This window comes from Dipodomys spectabilis, unplaced genomic scaffold (genome assembly GCF_019054845.1).
Source record: "Dipodomys spectabilis isolate Male_0828 unplaced genomic scaffold, ASM1905484v1 ptg000044l, whole genome shotgun sequence".
NCBI lineage: Eukaryota > Metazoa > Chordata > Mammalia > Rodentia > Heteromyidae > Dipodomys > Dipodomys spectabilis.
In genome coordinates, this window is record NW_024870721.1 from 1,247,484 (window position 1) to 1,268,982 (window position 21,499).

At 35.9% G+C, this 21,499-nt stretch overlaps 1 pseudogene; it reads left to right on the top strand.

The window, feature by feature from the left end:
- Positions 1 to 9,712: 9,712 nt before the first annotated feature.
- On the top strand, positions 9,713 to 9,812 carry LOC122106963 (annotated as a pseudogene).
- Positions 9,813 to 21,499: the final 11,687 nt, after the last annotated feature.

Here is a 21,499-nt window from a genome sequence, read left to right on the forward strand (position 1 = left end):
TCCTTCAAGCCTGGGGATTCTTTTCTTGTACAGTAGAAAGGAAAGCACAAGTTAACTTGAACTTTGTCATTCCTCAATGTTCCATTCCTCTCCGGGGATCAGTTTCCATATCCAGTTACCATTACTTCAAGTAATAATCGATGGCGCTGCTTGAGGTATAATGAATGTTTTCTGGCTTCACTGAAATAACACAAGGACACCTTTGGAACTGAGGTAACATGTGTTTCAGAGAAAACAGTAAAGAGAAAATATGAAATTTATATTGCTTATAAGTATATTATCCATGAGTGTATTGAGTTCAAACTTTGTAAGGTCTCTGTAAATTAAAGTGAATTTTAAATGGGAAGAAGGTTCTCAGATCATTCTTTTCGTGAGTGTATGTACAGCACATTATTTCCCAGGTGTATATGAGTTAACATTAAGGGAAACTATAGCAATAAGAGGAGAAAGAGAAGTTCTGTGTTAAAATATATGGGTTCAATACACTATAGAAGACTCTACAAATAAGACAACATTGAAACAATAAAGCCAAGTCCAGTATGCAGATTTATGGGAGTGATATAGAGAAAGCATTACTCCTAGGTGGAACACAAAGTATGAGGCCACTCCCTTCCTAAATCACGCTTGCTAATCACACAACTCTGTAGAAAGTAGAATGGAAGTATAATTCTGGTTCCAATGCAAGTCAGATATAAGAGCATGGACTTAACTGGAAAAAAATTCATCTTGAGAGAACAGGGCTTATACTAGTAATGAACTGCTGGCTAAGATGATATTTCTTTTTCTTTCCTTATATATTTATTGTTGGTGGTGGTGGTCTTTGCACTTGAAATCTGGGCCTGGGCACTGTTCCTCTGCTATTCAGTTCAAGGCTAATGCTCTACCATTTGATCCACAGTGCCACTTCCAGTTTTCTTGTAGTTAATTGCAGAAAAGTGTCTCCGAAACTTTCCTACCCGGGCTGGCTTTGAACCCCAATCCTCAGATCTCACCACCACTCAGCTTACTATCACATTTCTAACAGTGTACACTCAGGATATGTAATGGGTATATTCATCTACCTTTATATGAATTCTTGAGTTAAAAAACTGGGCTAGAGCATAGACTTACACTCACAAAAATGATTATAGCTTAAAAGTTGATACTCCTAGAGAAATAAAACCTAAGAATGTAAAGGAGTCTGGGAAGTTCCGTTTGCATCCAGCTAGGGAAGAACAGTCTTTGCAACAGTACCTATAATTGAGGAGCCAAAAGCTGGATTGGAAGAATGGCTCAGGTGATGGAATACCAGTCATGAGCAAGATTGATGAATAAGAGCTTGAGGCTTTTTCATACAAACATGCACATACACACTGAGGCACTTATATGTGCACACATAAATACACAAATGAAACGACTCTCATAAAATGTAGAAAAGTTAGAAAACAATAGAAAATATGTCCTGAGTAAGACTAGAATCATGTGATAATTTTTAATATAAGAAAGTCCTCAAATTACTTTTTTCAAAAATGTTTGAGAATATTACATAGGTAGGGACCAGAGATAGTAAGAGAATCAAGTAATCATTATTAAAGTTATTGGATCCATTGAGGAATGAATCAGTGACCCCGCAGGTGCATGTGAAAATGTTCATATCCTGTGTCAAATGTTAGAAAATGTTTGAAAATAGTACAGGAACAGTCTGCACAGTGTAGGGGGTAATATCACTGGAGAAATTCAGAATTGCTAATCTGTAACTAGATTAAATAAAAGAAGAAACTATGGCAGGGCAATGTGATATCAGCCTAGAATTCTAGCACTCAGACTAAAACAGATTAGAGAGTAGAATTACATAGTGATACCTTCCCTGGACCAGGTAGTATAATTTTGTCTTAATAAAACAAAACAAACAAGAAAGGAATACACAGTTGGAAGGTTGGGCTAATTTTGTCATTTTTGAGAAGTCAAGTTACCTATTGAAATGCAACTCATATATAATCCTCACTTGTGTTTTAAATTCTCTCTCCATTACAGAACATTCTTAGATGCAAAATGACTCATGAATACCTTCCAAAATTTGAGAAAGTAAGTAATCATCATTCTGTTGGATTCCAAAGAAATAATGAAGGATTACAAAAGCTTAAGCCTGAGAAATAGCAAAGTTTGTCTAATGTAGGACTTTGTAAATGTTGCTAAATTAGAATTGAGATTTGAAATAAATATTTTGGTTTTGTTTGTAATTTCATATTCTATTGGATACTACAAAATTCTTTTCTTTTTTGTCATTCGTGTTGCCTGAACTCTGGGGCTGCACACTGTCCTTCAGCTATTCAGCTCAAGGCTAGTGCTCTACCACTTGAGCCACAACACCACTTGTGGGTTTTTTCGCTTATGTGGTGCCGAGGAATCGAACCCAGGGCCTCATGCATGTAAGGCAAGCAGTCTACCACTAAGCCACATTCCCAGCCCCAAAATTATTTTGAAGTAGAGGGTTTAATTGACAAATTCACAAATGATTCTTGCAGTCTACTTGCCTAGAATATTCTTTCAAGAGAGATAAAATTAGAAATTAGTTAATAGATAATTCCAACAATTCATGTATAAAATGATAATGTGAATAATGTAGACAGAGTTGCCAAGAAATGGATGATATTAATTTATAAATTTAGAAAAAGCAATTTTTTGTGGCTTTGGTATAACATAGTATGAGGTGAATAATTGTGTGACATCTTCTTTCTTCTACCTATGTAACACAGGAAGCAATTTCCTTAATTATGTGCCTCTGTATACAATGAGAAAAAATGCTAGGTTTGGGGTTTGTTTTCATTTTTGTTTTTATATTATTGGTTTGTCCTAGTGCTTGAACTCTGGGCCTGAACACTGTCTCTGAGCCTGTTTATGCTCAAGGCTTGTGCCCTACCACTTCAATCTCAGTGCCACTTCTGTCTGGCTTTTGCTGAGAAGTTTATTGGAGATAAGCATCTAAGGAACCTTCCTGCCTGGGTGGGCTTTGAACTGTAACATTGCACTCTTAGCAACCTGAATATCTTTGATAGTTAAAAAAGTATAAATATGAATAATATTTGCAAATGTTCTGATCTCAAGAATACCAGTGGGGAAAATGATGCAACCCAGTTTATTGTGGTGTTCTTTCCAGAACATAGAAAGCATCACATTAGCAGAGGTGTAGTATTTTTTCACAATAGAGATAAGCTCTTCGTGATGTAAATTAAGGAAACTTTGAGGTGCACCCTACACCTTGGAAACTGTTGGGCTAGGATGACTTTATGGCATAAATCTTCTGATTAATGGTCATAGAAATAATAGCTTACTCTGATCAAGAACTGCTTACTCTTGAAGAATTAATTATTACAGATGCTTCATAGTTTTATCCTTTACCAGAATGTGGCTATTTTTCTGTTTACTTCTCAATCTGTAGCAACCCATTGGAATATGAATCTATTGCAGAATTACATAACATGCAAACAGGTACTGTTTTGAAGCTCTCACGTAGGAATGTTCAGAATTTGAAAATGAGTAGTTATTAGTCATAGGAATTTTGAAGAACACATATATTCTGTCCTCTTAACAACTTATTTACTTTTAAAAGTTATGGGTTTCAATAGAATGAAACTGTTTTCTGTTTTAGTATGAGAAAGTTTAAATTTATTCTTTTTTCAAAGTATTGGCAAGTATATTGTGAAAATATTGTCTAGGTAGATAACATTCAAGTTGATTAAAAAGGGGTAATTAATTCATATTTAATGTCAAATAGTATTGATTTTTAAAAGTTACTACTAATAATAATATTTACTATACCAATACAGTGAAATTTTATTTCGTGTAGCTTATTTATTTAATTTAATTTTCTTGTCAAAGTTATGTAAAGTGGAGTTACAGAAATTGTAAGGTAGTGAATACATAATGTTTCAAACTTGTTATCCCCTTTCTCATTTTTCTCACAGTTTTCCTTCACCACAATACCCCTCACAAGTTGTAATGTACATTTCCATCATATTGTCTTGTGAGCATTGCTATTGTATTGGTTTGCCCTTTGTCCTGTTTCTCGCCATTTTGTTGTTCCTATTCCCTTCCTTAATTAAGGTAAATGTATACCAATACACAGGGTATCAAAATCAAATACAGCAGGGAATAAACCATAGGGAAAAATGCCAAAAGAAAATAGAAATCACATAGTACATTAAAAACAACAACCGCAAATAAAAATCTCTGTTTCCATATCTTGGATTTCATTTTGCTTAGCATCAGCATATATGGTCATATATATAGCATAACAAAGGCCCTGGAAAATAATAGTTGCATGGACACGATATTATGAAAACTACATGTTAACTGTTTTTGATGGTAAAGGTTGAATTAGGATTCTGTTAACGGAATTTCAAAAGAGTTTTAAAGTTATGACAGGTAAATTTTAATTGTTCAAAATTTTTAACAAGTTAGCCTATTAAAATTTTTTTTTAATTGCCTGGGAGAATAGGCTTTCATGCAAAGAAATCCATGGAGACTTAGCTGAGAGGGAGCAATGTGGGTGAAGATGGCTCTTTTTCACACGAAACAAACAAACCTCACAAACCTTGCTGTAAATCCTGTAGGTTACCTTGAGAATTGTCTTTACCCAAGAAATAAACTCTTACTTTTTGAAACAAGGTTGTAGTGGAATTTAAATTCAAACTTCTTTAAAAATAGACATCAAAATTATGATTTGACCTTTACTAACCAAACAGTAATTCTCTGAAAAAGATAATTGGGGTCAAACTATTTAGGGAGAACGTTCCCTCCACAATGAAAGAAGGTATTGGGTTTACACTTTTCTGTTTAAATACATTCTACAACGTCTTTGCACATAAAGCACTGAAACACAGAAAAAAATCTGATTGAATACTTCAAACCAATGATTTCACATTTCTAAGTGGCTCAAAAATATAATATCATTATTAACATGAGACAGTGAAGACTTCTCTTATTACATAAGCCAAAAAGTTTTGGGATCAGAAAAGAAGAGCAAATGGAAATAGTAAGAAAACAGTGTTCTTAGAAGCCCTAGCTAAGCATATTGGCTTCAGCAGTGGAGGGAGACCAAAACTTTTTTAAATAGATTGTCTTAATATTTTTGCTACCTAAAGAGGTTTTACAGAGCCTATTTGGCTCACTTCAATGCACACTAGATCGAATGAAGATATAAAAATAAATTCCACATCCAAATAAAACAGTTTTAAAAGAGAAACCATGAAGACGTAGCAGTGGGGGAGGCCTTATTGTCCTTCCACTTCACTAGACTTTAAGCCAAGAAGCTGTGATTAATTGGAAATCAGGTAAGAGCTAAGAGGAGGACATAGAAATAGGACATAGAAGTATTGTCTTTTGTAACAGACACTGTCATCCAAGGTATGGGTGATTTAACTCTATTTTTCTCCACACATCTTGTTTGTTTGTTTTTTTTTTTTTTGTTTTGGGGGGGGGTCTGGTCGTGGGGCCTGAACTCTGGGCCTGGGCGCTGCCCCTCAGCTCTTCAGCTCAAGGCTAGCACTCTACCACTTGAGCCACAGCGCCACTTCCGGCTTTTTTTCTTATGTGGTGCTGAGGAATCGAACCCAGGGCCTCGAGCATGCAAGGCAAGTATTCCACCACTGAGCCAACTTCCCAGCCCCTCCATACATCTTGTTAAGCAAATGCAAGACCAACAGAAAAATAATCTATTGAAGTAATTTTGCAAAGAATAACTTCACTGTTCCTGATATGGTATCTAACAAGAGTCTTAAGTGAGAAGATAAAAGTGGAGTATTCTTCGGTTTCCTCTAAGCATCTTGTTAGCAAACTATATCTTTAAGGTTAGAAGTAATTGAACCAAAAAGTGGTGGAGTACTTATTTTTGTGGGCACTTTAGACACAAGAAGACTTTCAAGGTAAAAGAACAAAAAAGTATAGCTAAATATTTGTGATCACAGCTTCTTGGACTGGTTTTGTGGAGACAACGTTTTACATGAGAGTTTGTACTCATTATCATAGATGTTGGGTTTTCGTGGCAACCAAATACAAGAGGGAAGTTTAATGGACTCGCTTGGACAAGTAAACAGCATAATAGAAAAAATGGCAAATACTATTTAGTGAATTACATTGACCGATTACTTTGCCAGAACAAAGAAGGAAAGATATAATTCAAAATCACTTGACTGAAAAGTATGAAAAAGAGTAGTAAAGAGCGATGAGAGAAAACATAGAGGACTGTTTTCTCTCCAATGGAGTAATGGGTTTTGTTCTTGTTTCTTCCATTCTATATTCACCAGCTATCAAGTGTATCTCAGGACTGGAATATCCAGTTCAGACAAAGAGATCTCCCATTAGAAAATATTTGCTGCAGATGTAGGTGATTTATAACGTTAGACAATCTATTTAAGTCTGTTCAAAATTCTACCCTACCCCAAAGTGCCCTCTTTGAACAGTTGGTTTGCTTTTCCCATACTGCTTTTGATTAACTATTTAAAATTTTGAAAAGTCATATTCATACTCTCTAGAGATTGCCGTTTGGTTGTGATTTTTGTGTGTTTGGTATTTGTTGTGTTTTTAACTGAATTTCAAAAGGTTGTGGTAGTGTGTTACAATTAAATATGTCCTTGTAATTGTCCAGTGCTCCTGGATCAGAGTCACTCCTTCTATCATTCTCAACCAAACTCTTCTCCAAGATTTATTTCAGATTTACCACTTCCTTTATCACATGTGTACATTGAGTATTCTAGTTGCACTTGCCATTTTTTCATTTTTCATTCATTCTATGTTTTTACTAATATTCTTCTCTGGTTTCAACTTCTTGATAGTCATTCTTTTAAACTGTCTGTTCATACTTTGACAGGTTTATGTACATTCCATGGATTTCAATCCTGCATATACTTGAACTGATATCAGCTTATATTTCCATAATTAATTCATCTGCAATAACAATTTGCAAGACTGGAGACGTGAAGCACCTAGACATGATTTTATTCTTATCCATTTGGAAGATTAATCGCTAGTCAACAAGAAAGTTTAAAAATGGCTTAGAATGTTTTCCTAAATAGCAGTTTTTATAAATGGCTTCGTACAATGGTTTGTGATTATTTTATTTTACATGGGATAATATTTTCTACTACCTATAACTTTTGGGAAAAGAAGAAAACTAAAATTTATTACTGTGGAGGAATATGATAGAAATAGAAGACAGATTTTATGTTTGTCACATTTCTAATGAGTACCCATATTCAAAACTTGAAGTCATCTTTCTTAAGGAAAACATCAATCAACATGATAAGGCAAATATCCGTGATCTTTTAAAATGTACCTTATTATTTGATGAAACTTACTTTATTAGCTAATGTTTAGGCTTGAAATATGGGAGGCTGATCTATGTAACACATTTCTGGAAGGCATCTACTGAACAACACAAATGGAGGGGGCTACTATTTCTATAATTTAAGGAATGGTTGAACCTGTTTGGTATTAGTGCTGGATAATAAATCAACTCTATTGTAACTTGTTCCTTCCACTTGGAAAACTTGTAATGTCACTAAGTATCATCTACTCGTCAAATGTTATTTTGGAGAATGTGTCTTTAAAAAGTTTATTTGAGGGGCTGGGAAGGTGGCTCAGTGGTAAAGCACTTGCTTGCATGCATGAGGTCCTGTGTTCAATTCCCCAGCATCACATGACCAAAAAAAAAATCTGGAAGTTGTGCTGTGACACAAGTGGTAGAGTCCTAGCCTTAAGCTGAAGAGCTGAGGGACAGCGCCCAAGCCCAGAGATCAGGCCCCACACCCAGACCCCCTAAAAAATTATTTGAAAAGGAATATATTTTTAGGAGATTAAATATAGGTTACCATTGATTTGAGAATGACAACCTTTTTATACTACATAACCAAGTTTTACTGAAGTACCAGTGTTTTGAAGCACTAAGGATCTTCTCAATTAATGTTTTTCTGAATGATATTTGACTTCTAATTCAAGTTTTCCGAGCCTTGGTAGACAAATTATGGATCTATCCTTCCAGGAACTATTTTTTGCCCTACTTATACTAGACTGAAATCTTTCATTAATCATTAGGAGAGGGGTATTAAAAATATTCTTGTGACATTTGTGATCATGTTCACTCATATGGGCTAGTCATCTGTAAATTGAAAGTGTGAATTACAGTAGTTTCTCTCAGATTTTGTGATCTCATCTTTCATTTTTAAGTTGCCTTGCATTTCACAATTGCTTACTGCTAAACCCTGTGTAATTGGGGCACTAAATTATTATAGGAAATGAGAAGTTAAGATGAGTCTTCAATTACTTTCTGTTGGCATGTTGCATGGGCCTAGGTGGGAAGACTTGCCCTTGTTATCTGATGATGCAGATAACTGGGACCTGGGATCCTAGGATGCGTGGGTCCTGTAGAATAATAATACCTTTTGGACATCATATCAGCAAAATTTGTGTATGATCAGAAATATTTAGAAAACCATTCTGGGCCAACGAGTTAAAACAATATACAGAGCAGCAGAGTAAAATCCCTTGCAGATTAGAGGAAAACAACATTGTTTTTTACCATGTGAATTCAGTAGACTAAGAACACTTAGAAAGTATCACAAGTTTATACCGAAGACATTGCATTGATACTTCTTATATTCTAATATATATTCTAAACCTAATTATTTATATTCCAATCTATTTATTGTAATAAATATCAATTTATTTGTCAAATTATCGATTAATTCTAGTAAGTTTCATTGTGTGAAACATAAAATTAGCACATATAAATATAAAATATATAACTATATGTAATATAAGGAAATGTTTTTCATTGTTCTGTTGTGGTTAGGTTATCAAAGGCAACTCTGTTTTACAGTATTATTCCATTATCTCTACCCCAGAGTTTGGTAGAGTTAGACCTAAAGCTTTACCATTTGTAGATTTACAACCTAGAGGCAAGAGGAAACACTGTGATTAAAACATTACCAATTTAAGGCCTAATATCAAGGAGAAAATTATGGACTTCTCCTGGAGCTATGGAAATATTTGGTGATAGAAATTCAGTAGTGTAAGTTCCTGCCTGGTTGGATGGTCAGGACATTAGGTAATCATGCATAAGAACAATTTTTTTCCACCTTCTTGGCTTTAGCTACTTTTGAAATGGTAGTTATAATAAACAATTATATTATGATAAAATACTTTCTAGTCAGAACTGTTTATTTCTCTATGATCCCTTGTAACTAAGATTAGTTTTTTTCCAGTAAGATAATCTTTGCTGTCAGGGTAAGATATTCTGTTTGGTCTGTTACTACATGGAAGAAGGGTAAAGGGTCAGTAGACATTTGTGCCAGTAAGACCTCATTTGGGAAATTTTAAGCTGCAAAAGGTTAGAAGTAGCACTTCAGCAAGGCTTACTTTGAATCCATTAGCTCCACAAAGCTAACTCAGTTGATAAATAAGTACTTCAAAAGCCATCTCTTTGAACCTAGCCATAAAGGCTTCAAAGTATGATCAAATTTAAAATGAAAAAGACTTAAAATAGTCATTGGCAAAAAAATGCAAGTTTGAGCAATCTACCAAACAATATGTTTTTCCACTATACACAGAATTTCAGAGAAATAAGATCAATAACATTGTTAGTAACAATAAGGTTTCCTTGCTACAAATAGGCAACCAAGGATATATGCCTGTATAAAGATTGCATCATTAACAACTTAAATTTACAGGATACTACATGCTTCAGCAGCACGTATACATAAATTACAACAATATACAGATTAACATGCCACTTGGACAAGGATGATATGAAAATATGCGAATTATTCCATATTTTTCATTCTTCAGTTGCTAGAAATGAAAAACAGTTATTAAAAAGTTGATTACAAAAATACAAGTGTAACAACATATGTGATTCATATAATTAAAAGTTAGTTTGACATCAGTGTATTAAATCTTCAATTTAGAAAGGTCTTTACATAGCATAACCTTTACAAAACTTTTGAAATTAGATAACATTTTAATTTTATCCCAAAGAAATAAAATACTATAAGGACCTAGGAGAAAAAAGAATCTTAAACTGTTTTTATATGGAATGCAATCTGTAAGGACACATTTATTAATGAATTTATATAATATATAATAATGTAGTATTCAAAGCATTATATCTAGGAGAGAATGAAATAGATTACGGACATTTTACAAACAGAATACAGAATATGTTAAAATATACTTTCTTCAGACAAGCACCGGAAATGTCTTTAGGTTCTGTACTACTCATTTCAACAGATACATTAAAATTATTTCTGATTTTAAAAATCACAAGCTCTACAGAAATCATTATAGATGTATACAAACAACTCTTGAATATATTTTGACATCAAAGTCAGGCAATTCATTTGGAAGAATACCATGGAATCCATGAATTTTTAAAGTAAGATATTGCTGTTGCTTTGTATTGTGAAAATATTTTGTACAGAGACAAAGGATGGACTGGCATTTTTGAAATTTAAGTAACTTAACCAAATCATTAAGACGTAGGAGAACAATTTGTACAGCCTTTCACAACTTCAAAGAGGTAGTCATACATACTTATCTTTTTGCAGTATCAAATGCAGTTTCTTCCAAGTTGTTCTTCAGACCTGGTTTAATATAATGGTTCAAAAGAAAGAGATCAAACGTATCTTTGCTGTTTCTATTCCCAGCAGCAAGATGCAAGGGGGTCAAGAGGCCTTTCGTTTAGACATTGGTATGAAGTAAGAAAGAAGCCACACTGGTATTATTCCACGTATAAGCACTGTGCAGGTGTGTCCAGCCATTCACAGTTATTGCATGAATATCTGCCTCGAGCCACCAACTCATGGACAATGTGTCAATGTCAACTGTAGGTTTCCTGATGAAGAGCGGTATACAGATCGTCATCCCTAGTGGCCTTTTTGGAAAGGTTTCACCACACTCTAGAAAGCCGATTAATTTCGGCAGCCCAAAGAAGAAATTTGCTTGGATCCTTCTCCATTTTTTTCTTGCAAATGATACCATTCCTCACTTTTTCATCTTCTTCCTTGTCTTCATCAGAATTGCCTAACCAGAGACTGAGTACCGGTCGGAATGAGGTGTCTATGTATTTCCCCAGTAGTTGACGTTGGTTGAACTGTTCAGAAAAATCCAGTGAATTTTCTGCATCTTTATTTTTCACCATGACTTATTTTCTCTTTTTCCATTTTTACTATTCTAAATTATTCTAACTGGAGAGTAGAGAATTGATAGAAAGCAGAGGAAAGATTTTCCTCCGTATTAAAAGGTACAGAATGAAAATGAGGACCAGTGGTGTCTCCATGTGCAGCTTATTCTAGGAATGAAAACATAGGAAATAATACTTTCTATGTAAATGATTTGGGAAATGGCAGAGCAGAAAGTGAAATGATGCAACCAAAAATATAACAACAAAATAAATTAGGATAATTATGGAACAATCATATGAGAACCATGAATGAGAGAGAGGAAGAGAGAGACAGATGTTCAATGAACTAACTAGCCACAAAATCCATGCCTCTGATCAATTTATAGAGCAAACAATTTTATTTTTAAAAGAGATGGAAATAGAATTTATAGTGTGTCTCTTTATGATGTGCAATGTGATGGATTGATATACATTGTGCTGATCACTTTTCTGTTAATGTGAGGAACATACCTGCAAAGAACATTTCTGAGGAGGAAACTATTATATTGACTCATGGTTTAAGAGAACACAGTTTAAGATAAAATGTCTCCATTGCTTTTAATTATATTTTTATTATCTTAAATAATTGTACAAGAGAATTTCCATTCAACAAATCAGTTTTTAAGTACAATGGATCTTTACATAACTTCTCCACACCCTTCCAAATCTCACCCCACTTTAATTTTTTCTACTTTCATACTATCTGTATTGAATATTATGCCTTCACGCTCTTCCTCCATAACTCTTTTTATTCCTTCCCTTTGAATTCCCCTCACATCTTAAGTGATAGTTTCCTGGTATTCATTTTGTTGGATTAAAAATTCAATTTTATAAGAAAATACACCTTTGAAATTCTCCTCTGCAAATAGCATGCTTTGGTTAATATTGTTGTGAAAACTTGCATAAAGTTCTATCTTCCAAATATGAGACAGAACATGGGTCCTTTGTGTGTGTGTCTCTGACTTAGTTTACTTAACATATTTTTAGATCTATCCATTTCTTTGCAAATAATGTAACAGTCTTCATAATGGATTGGTGCAATCCAATTGTGTACATGTGCCACACTTTCTCTAACCATCCCTCTGCCAAAGGGAATCTGGGCTAAATCCATCAGTTTTCTACGGTGAATAGTGCAGCAGTGAACATGGTTGTGAAAGTGATTTTACTGTAACCTTTTGGAAGAATTCATCACTATCTTTCTGGGAACAGCCCTCTAGCCAGTTTTCCAGAATAATCACATCCCTCTCTTCATCTCCATTAGAACGTTTTGCAAATCCTCAAAAACACACTACCCCCTACAGGTCACAATAAGCTAAAACCACACTGTGTCCATATTTTTCAATACTTTTTTTCATAATTGTACATATAATTTAGTGAGAACCTTCTATGTACTTTTCTAATGTGGGAATGAGGGACATGACAATAGAGTAAAAGTAAGAAATATGCAATTTAATAAGCTATTATCATACTTAAAATCATTTTCAGCTTTAACTCATAGCCTCACATACTATTATTTTAATCTTTATTTGATTACTTCATCTATCCTCTAACTTATAACAGGTGAGTTAAATACAATGGCAGAAACTGTGGTTTGATTTTGACACTCATGTGTGAGGATGCACAATATGGGCAAATAGATGGATTGGATTTAATAGCTATTATCCATTTTGTTAAAGTAGAGATGATTTTGCCAAACTGATTCTCACAATTCATATTACATTCAACAACAAGAAACCTGTGACAATTCTCTTTGTTTTGCTCCTTATTAACTTTTGTTTCCATTTTATTTTATTTTTATTTATTTATTTTTCGTCTGTCGTGGGCTTGAACTTGGGACCTGGGCGCTCTCCCTCAGCTCTTCAGCTCATGGCTAGCACTCTACCAATTGGGCCACAGTGCCCCTTCCGGTTTTTGAGTGGTTTATTGGAGATAAGAATCTCTCCAACTTTCCTTTCCTGTCTGCTTTGACTTGCGATTCTCAGATCTCTGCCTCCTGAGTAGCTAGGATTGCATGAGCCACCGGCGCCCATTTATTTTATAATGAAGGATGATTTCACAACTCTATTGTAGATACAAAAATATGCTAAAATATTTCTATCCATATGCATTGATATATACACACACATATATTACACAGGTTATAAGGATAATTTATAACTTCTGTAACTGCACAATTTACTAAATTATTAAAATCATTGATGACTCATGGCTGGAATTCTGGTTACTCGGAGGGTGAGATCTGACGATTGTGGTTTGAAGCCATCCTGGGCAGGAAAGTCCATGAGCCTCTTATCTCCAAACAACCAACAGAAAATCAGAATTGGAACTGTGGCTGAAAGTGGTAGAGTGGTAGCCTTGAGAGAAAAAGCTCAGGGACATCATCTAGGATCTTAGTTCAAGAAGTACAATCTACCCCCAAAAATCTATTTAATTTACCCCTGTGTAAGTAGAGTATTTCCATCACCCAAGTGCAAATCCATACTCATTAGCAAGGTAACTGTTTTGTCTGAAGTACCACAAAACATTATCACTTAAGTAGAAAGTATTGCAATGTGGGTTCATTCTATCTCTCTCATGGATTTTTCTCCACTCAAATACTCAAATCTTACCATTATTCCAATTATTTAAAATCATAGTTTTTTTCTTTAATACCCATAATATTAGAGTTTGAATTGAGTGTCTTGTGCCCCCGAAATGGTTGTTCTTACCATTTTGTCATGTCCTCAGACTTAAATTATCCTGGTTATTTTTCAGATAGAATCTGGCTTCCTACTTGTATCTGATTTGGGGCTCAGTACACTTTATGTTATTCTTCCTGGAATTTAAAATAACAGGTGCGTGGCATTGTGTACAGATCTTTCTGTCCAGTCTGGGCTTTAAGCACTATCCTTACAACAGTTCACTCCCATGGATTAAGGATATTTATAAGCTTGTCATTGTTGATTTTTTTTATATTTGCATTTCCTGCAGGTTCTTGAGTACTGAATTAATTTGTGTTTTCTTGGGTTGTTTTGTTTCATTTGAATATATGGATTATTGTTCTTCACTTTTCCTTTTGTTTCTTTCACTCATGTTCTTACCTGAAGCTCTGAGAAACTAATTTTTCTTTCTCAAGATAGTCAAGATGAATATTATTTATTCCAAAAAAATTTCAGTAATATTTAAACACCTCATACCTATGAATAGTATACAAATGCTAAGTTCTGAGAAGGGTCTTTTTATTTGCCCAGCAGTCTTTGGCATACACAGACAGATCATGAATTTTATGAAGTTAGTAAAACTACAGATGTTCGCCAGGCGGAGAAAAACCTATTATTAATTGTTTGACAGGGTTATGTTGCTTCATGCAGGATTACACAAAATCATGTTCCTAGGAGGAACCTAAAAATCATCTAATACAACAGACTTGAGAGAGAAGAATTGACTTCCTGAATAATTTACTTTTGGGTCAAATAAAAGCAGGCTTCCAAAAAGAGAGTAGACTTTAAAGAAACATGAGTTGTATGTAAATAGGTGGTTAGCTGATTTTGTTAATTTGTGAACTAATACAGGGAAATAAAGTACAGCAAGGTTAAAATGAAAGAACTTCACATTGAAATACTCATTTGTGTGTGTTTGTGTGCATGTGTGTGGACGCTCGTGCGAGTCCCCGCACACACATGTGCATGTGCTCATGCATACATTCATTATTCTTGAGGCTTCATACTGCGCAAGCATTATTCCTCAGCTTCTCTGTCTAAAGGTAATGGTCTACCACTTGAGCCACTGTTCCACTTCTGGTTTTTTGGAGATAATCGCATGTATTTTCATGATTTGACTGGCTTTGAACAGTGGCCTTCAGATCTCAGCCTCTCGAGTAGCTACCTAAGCTGATTCAGCCTCTGAGTAGCTAGTTAAAATTCTGTCTGTCCTCTATGCTTCACTGCTTTTTAATTTTTTTCCTGAGGTAATCACAAGTCATATATATGTCTAGTTACTTTAGAAAATACTCTTACTGCTTGGCACCATGGGCTCCCACCTCTACTCGTAACTACTGAGGAGGCTTGAGAATAGAACCAGGCCGAAAGTTTAGTGGACCTCCTTCTCAATCTATAGCTGGGTGCATTGGATCATTTCCACCACACTGCACTATCTACAGTCTAAGATTGGAAGGACTGCGGAATCCAGGCCAGGCAAGGTAGGAAGCTAGACAAGTTGGTCTGCAACTCTGATTCCATTGATGATGGGAAGGCTAAAATGACAGATCAGATGCATGTTCTTGTGGAAAGGGAACCCCTATCCTAAAATTAACCACTGATATGACGCCTGCCTAGCATGAGCAATAACTCAAGTCGAAATCCCCACAGTTTCCCACAACCAAAATAAGTATATACATTAACATACAAAAACTTAGTAGAAACTGTTCTTTGCTCTAATATCAGCTTTATCTGATTATCATATGATGTGACAGAATAGGTTCTTTATTAAATTTAAGATATATTTTAAGTTTTGAGTATTAAGCTTAAGATATATTTAAGACCTAGAAAATTCTTTCTCACATATTAAGGGCAAATATATGGCAAATTGTCTCATTTCTTACATATTTGACTATCCCTATAAATTCAGCTTATGATTATTATGAATAGTAACATATTCTGATTAATTACTTTACTTTGTAACAGTTTTTACACTTTTTGCTTCTCTACTGAAGTTTAATTATTAAAGTAGCATCATCAAAATATATTCCTTGGGTACTTAGGGCAATTTTTTACAAAGGTTTTAACCAATGGCTTATAAGAATTCTTATTGGTATATTGTTTGGTTTATTTTTAATTTCAATTTAATTTTATTTTAAAGGTAATGTACAAAGGTGTTACAGTTACATAAATAAGTGCATTTCTTTTTTTTATTTATTTATTTTTTTTTAAATTTTATTTTATTTTATTTGAGAGCATACTGTACAGAGGGGTTACAATTACATGGGCAGGATAATGCATACATTTCTTACCAAGCATTGCAGCCTCCTCCTTTGTTTACCCTTCACCTCCCTACCCAGCTTATGGAAGGAACGTTGTTATCTCTTCCATCGATTTTTTTTGTATGCTCAAAGAAAGAACTACTGATGCTTTTGCTGTTGCTATTGATCAATGAGTGCTTTTGCTTTCTTTGTTCATGCATTTTTATAAGAAAATTTGTATGCAGAGGGTTTACAGTTACTTTAGTCATCTAAAAAGTACATTTCATTTTATTTTCTAAATTTCAAATTTTGAACTTAAATATTTTCTTCTGTTTCTTCAGGATAATTCTTTTTTCAGAGTTGTAGGACTAGTTAATATAATTTTGCATGATTTTTACACATGTAAATTATTCAGACACATATATTTTGTTTTTAAAATATTTATAAAGTGAATATTTAAAAATTATTTTTTGAATTTTTATACGGTTGGTAAATTTAAAAAATTTATTTCTTATAGATGTAAACGTATTTGTCCAGGTAGCAAATACTGTATTTTTAAGAAGCACATACTTTATTAAGAAAAGTTTCATTACCTGGTGATTTTTGGAAATATTTTTACTTAACTTAAAAAAAATGTTTGAGCTGGGCATGGTGATTTGTGGCTGCTATTTTCTAGCTATGGTGGGAAATGTAAATAGGGTTTGTAATTCGGGAGAGACTGAGTAACTATAATATCTTATTATAAAAATATTCAGAGAGAAATGATTAGAGATATAACCACCCCTAGCGAGATATAGAGCACTTGGTTATAATATTCTAAATCTTGATTTAAAACACCACTAGCTTCAATTTTTTTGTCAAAATGAAAGGATACATGTGTCAAAATGTTTATTATTTAAAACTTATTTGGAAAGGTTCTCATGTCTTCTATTGCTTAATTTTCAGTTTACTTAATCTATAAGAATCTATTGTGATTATTTTATTTCTACTAAACTTTTAAATAGGACGAGAAATATTATTATTTCATATATTAACCTACATTTTCTATTTGTGATAATTTCCTGTTTAATATGATAATATCAATATTCCAAATGTGTGTATGTGGTGTGTGTGTGTGTGTGTGTGTGTGTGTGTTCTTGTGGTTTTTGTGTGTGTGCTTTGTAATGCTTAAGAGATCACACCATTGCTTCACATATGCTAGGCCAATGTTTAACCACTGAGCTATACTGTGTAGTTATAATCCAAATAGTGTTTTAAATTTTGACTTTTAAATTTTCATTCCTAGTATGTTTTTTTCAAAATTATATATGACAAAATGTGATCCATCTTCTATCCATGTTAGCAATTTTTATTGTTATTTAGAATATTTCCACTGCTTTTCCACTTCCAAACTCTTGTGTTTTTAATTGATAAAGGTTTTACTGCTTCTTTTCTCTCTTCATTCTTTTTCCCTTTAGAGTTGACCTATTCTTTCTCTTCCCCAGATGTCAGGCCACATTGAGGCTCCTGCTACCCACAGCCTTCCTCCTAGCACAGTCACCAACAGGGCAGTGCCCCCAGGATCCAACACAGACTTCTGACTTGGGTAAATAAAGAGGCTGTGCTTGAGTCGCCCACATTTAGCAGTCAGCAGTCCGGGCACATGAGCATCTACTAAGGCCACCCCAGTAGCTATGGCGACTCTGACCTCAAGAAAGAGGCAGGCACAGCCATGCAGGCTGACTTTGTAGACAGCTCCTCTTCCAGGTGCAGCATGGTGACCTTTGAAGCAGAACATGACTGTGCGCACACTAGTAGATCACAGCACACAATAAAACAACTTGGTAAGCAATGGTCCTGTGCTCAGAGAGCTGGAAACAGAGGCAGGAAATCAGAAAGAGAGAGAGAAAGAGAGAAAGAGACAGACAGAGAGAGAGAGAGAGAGAGAGAGAGAGAGACAAAACTCAAAGCTAGCTCTTATTTGTACCGGTTTTGATATCCTTGCTGAGAAATGCATATTTTCACCAAGAAATAAAAAGGAAAACTCCTAACTCTAACTCTGATGGAGTAGCTGAGATCAATCTAGACTTCCTACCATAAACAATCACAAAACTGGAAGTTATGTGAAAAATATATGTATATAAATGTATATATAATATAAATATGTAGGCATATATATGTATATTCAAATATACAATGTGAATATGTATTGTATGTACAATGTATAATGTATATATGTATAACATACAGGGATAAAAAAAAACGAAATACATAGTATTTGAAGGAATAATGACCAAATCCTTCCCAAATTTGATTGAAAGCATGAACCCTTCTATCCAGGAATCTAGCAGCTTAAAGAAGACAATTAACATAATTACGCAGGTCCACACTAAGACACATTCTAATTAAACAAAGACAGGAAACCTCCCAAAGCACAGAGACACAACTCATCACACAAGGGATCTTCAATCATATTATGACAAATTTCTAATCAAACACTAGATTAAATATTAGACAGCAAGGGCAACCCATTTAAGGTGTTAAAAGGACATATCTAATACCAACCTTTCTAACAAATATATATATATACTTCCCCCAAATGTGAGAGAGATGAGCTAAGTACCTAATGATGGCTCAGGCATATAACCTTAACTACTCAGGAAGGTGAATTGTGAGGATTGTGGCTCAAAGACAGCCTGGGCCTTGTAACCTCAGAAGCAAATTGTAGGAGAGCTGTCCTTGAGTAGGACGGAGGTCATCTTGCCATGTCATTGCTGGAACAAATATAGGATAAGGTGGCCATCAAGCATGGAGGCTATTGGCCAGTGTCTCCACAGAAGCAATGTATGAGATTCAGGAGTCCTCTACAAGATCAGAGGACTTTGACCACTGTCCTAGTAGTTTCAGGAATGGCATAACAATGACCAGAGCAACCTCAAGCCCACATGGAGTCCTTAGCAACAGTCTTTGAAGCTTATGGGCTAGAGTATCAATGCTGGCAAGCTATGATTGGTCCACATTTTCTCTGACTTCACTGGCCCAGACTCTGATTGGTCCATTTCTTCTATGATGTCACTGTGATGGGCTGCGATATCTCCCTTTTGAGAAGTCATGCAGTGTATATAGGAAGCCACTGTGCTCCAACCTATGTGAGTTAACACCTCTAGGAGCTCTTGATTAGTGACATGCTGGACTGACTCAAAGCAAAATTCATGATTTTTCTGATATGGTGGGGGGGGGGTGTGAGTTGTCGTTTGGTTTTGGTATTTCTTTTTATTTTTTCTGTGTTTCCATTATTTTATTTAGTTAATTTTAGGTAGACTTGCTACCTGCCATCATAGCAGAAGGATGGAAGAATACAAAGAATCATCCTCAATATCCTTGAATGAAGAGATCATCAGTCAATACCAGATGAAAGAGCTCATTGACCATGGTACCAATGGACAAGTGAAGCTGGCTATCCACACCTCACACACATGGAAGTGGCAGTTAAAATACTCCTGAAGGGATGAAAGGTTAAAGTTTGAGGCAGTGACCACTTGTTGCTTGTTTCTGTCTAGCAAAGCAACACGTGGTGGTAATCCGAACACCTGGTTGATTGTGTGCCTTTATAAGACCTGCAAATACTTAGCTCAGGGCTCTCTTCCTAGGCTCCGCTGTACCGAAGTGTAGGACGAGGCCCAAGATGCAGCCCGTTTAAATAAAACAGCTGTAGAGTCTGACATTCAGTGGTCTTTTTGCAGGGGGAGGGGAGTTCCTGCAACCATGGCATAACATATTAGTGGGGGCTGGTTCGGGATACCCCCCAAAGACCCCGGAGACCTCAGACTCCAAAGGTAAAACAGCACTGTCTTGGTTAATTTGCCTTGTCTTCTCGTTTGTCTGTTTTACTTTCATTTTCCCTTGTGAAGATGGCCCCTCCAATTCGTAAAGGGTTGTCAAAGTGGACCCGCTTGCACGACAACACTGGAGGAACTAGGAGATGTCCCAGATCCTCTTGTGGGGAGGGGATAACCCTGCTGTGTGGAGCAGGGGTCCTTGGAACCCCACCATTTGGAGTGGGGGGGGGTCCTTGGAACCCCGCCGTCTGGGGTGGGGTACTTGGAACCCTGCCGTGTGAGGCAGGTGTCCTTGGAACCCTGCTGTGTGGGGCCGGGGGTGGGGAGGGGTCCTTGGAACCCCGCCGTGTGAATTGTGGGGCGAGAGTTGGTTTGGTGTTGGGCCGGAACTGACCAAGAGAGCCTTCTAACCGAAGCCCAACTCGCCCACTGTGGGTCTGTTCCTTCTGCTGTGGGACATGGGTATGGAACGCCGCCATGACAGGAGTCAGTGGACCAATTTGGGAGATCTCCACTTTGTAAGCTTTTTTTTTGTAACTGTCAGGCCTGCATGTGTTTTGTTTGTACTGTTTATTGTTTTATGGACTGTATGACTGACAGGACTGGAAACCACGGGCAACACTCCATCTAGCCCCCTAGACTTACAAAAAGAAACTAAGAAAGAGGAAAAGAAAGTGTACCCCTGGTTTTTCAGGGAGATAACTTGGAAGAAGAAATGTTTCCTCCCCCATACTCCCCTTCCCAGGTTCCTTTTGCAGAACCTGAGAATGATGAAGAGGAGGAGGGAGCTATAGAACACTTGGCACCTGCCCTTCAATTTTCTGAGGGGCCAGTCACTCAATGCCGCAGTGGGATCAACCCCCCATCTAATGCAGCTGTTTTTTTCCCTACGTGCCATAGGTACTATGGATGTGGATGGTCAACAGCAACACAATAGTGTCCATTTTCTACCAATGCTCTATACAATTGGTGCATCCAAAATGCCCCCTTTTCTGAGAAACCCTAGGATTTAATTCGTTTTCTTGAAACTATTCTCTTTACTCATCAGCCCACTTGGGATGATTGCAGTCAGCTTTTACAAGTTCTTTTTACCACTGAATTGAGAGACCATATCTTTGAAGCGGCCCAGAAACATATCTGTGGCCCCACGGGAGTGCCCATCACGGATCCTGCCCTGATCGCTGCCTATTTTCCTGAGATCCAACCAACATGGGACTACAAGACAGTTGAAGGTAGGGAGCATCTCCTCATCTACCGCCAGGCTCTGTTGGCAGGTCTCAAGGTGGCGGCTTGCCAACCTACTAATATGGCCAAGGTTTATGATATAAGACAGGGAGTAAGTGAAAGTCCAGCAGCATATCTTGAGCGGCTCTTGGAAGCTTTTAGTCAATATACTCAATATGATCTTGAGACACAGGAGTCGGCTCAGATGATTATGTTTGCCTATGTAAATCAAGCTGCACCAGACATAAAGTTGCAGGCTCTAGACAGTCTATAATTAGGGATCTAGTAGCCGCGGCAGGAAAGGTTTACAATAAGAGAGACAGAGGA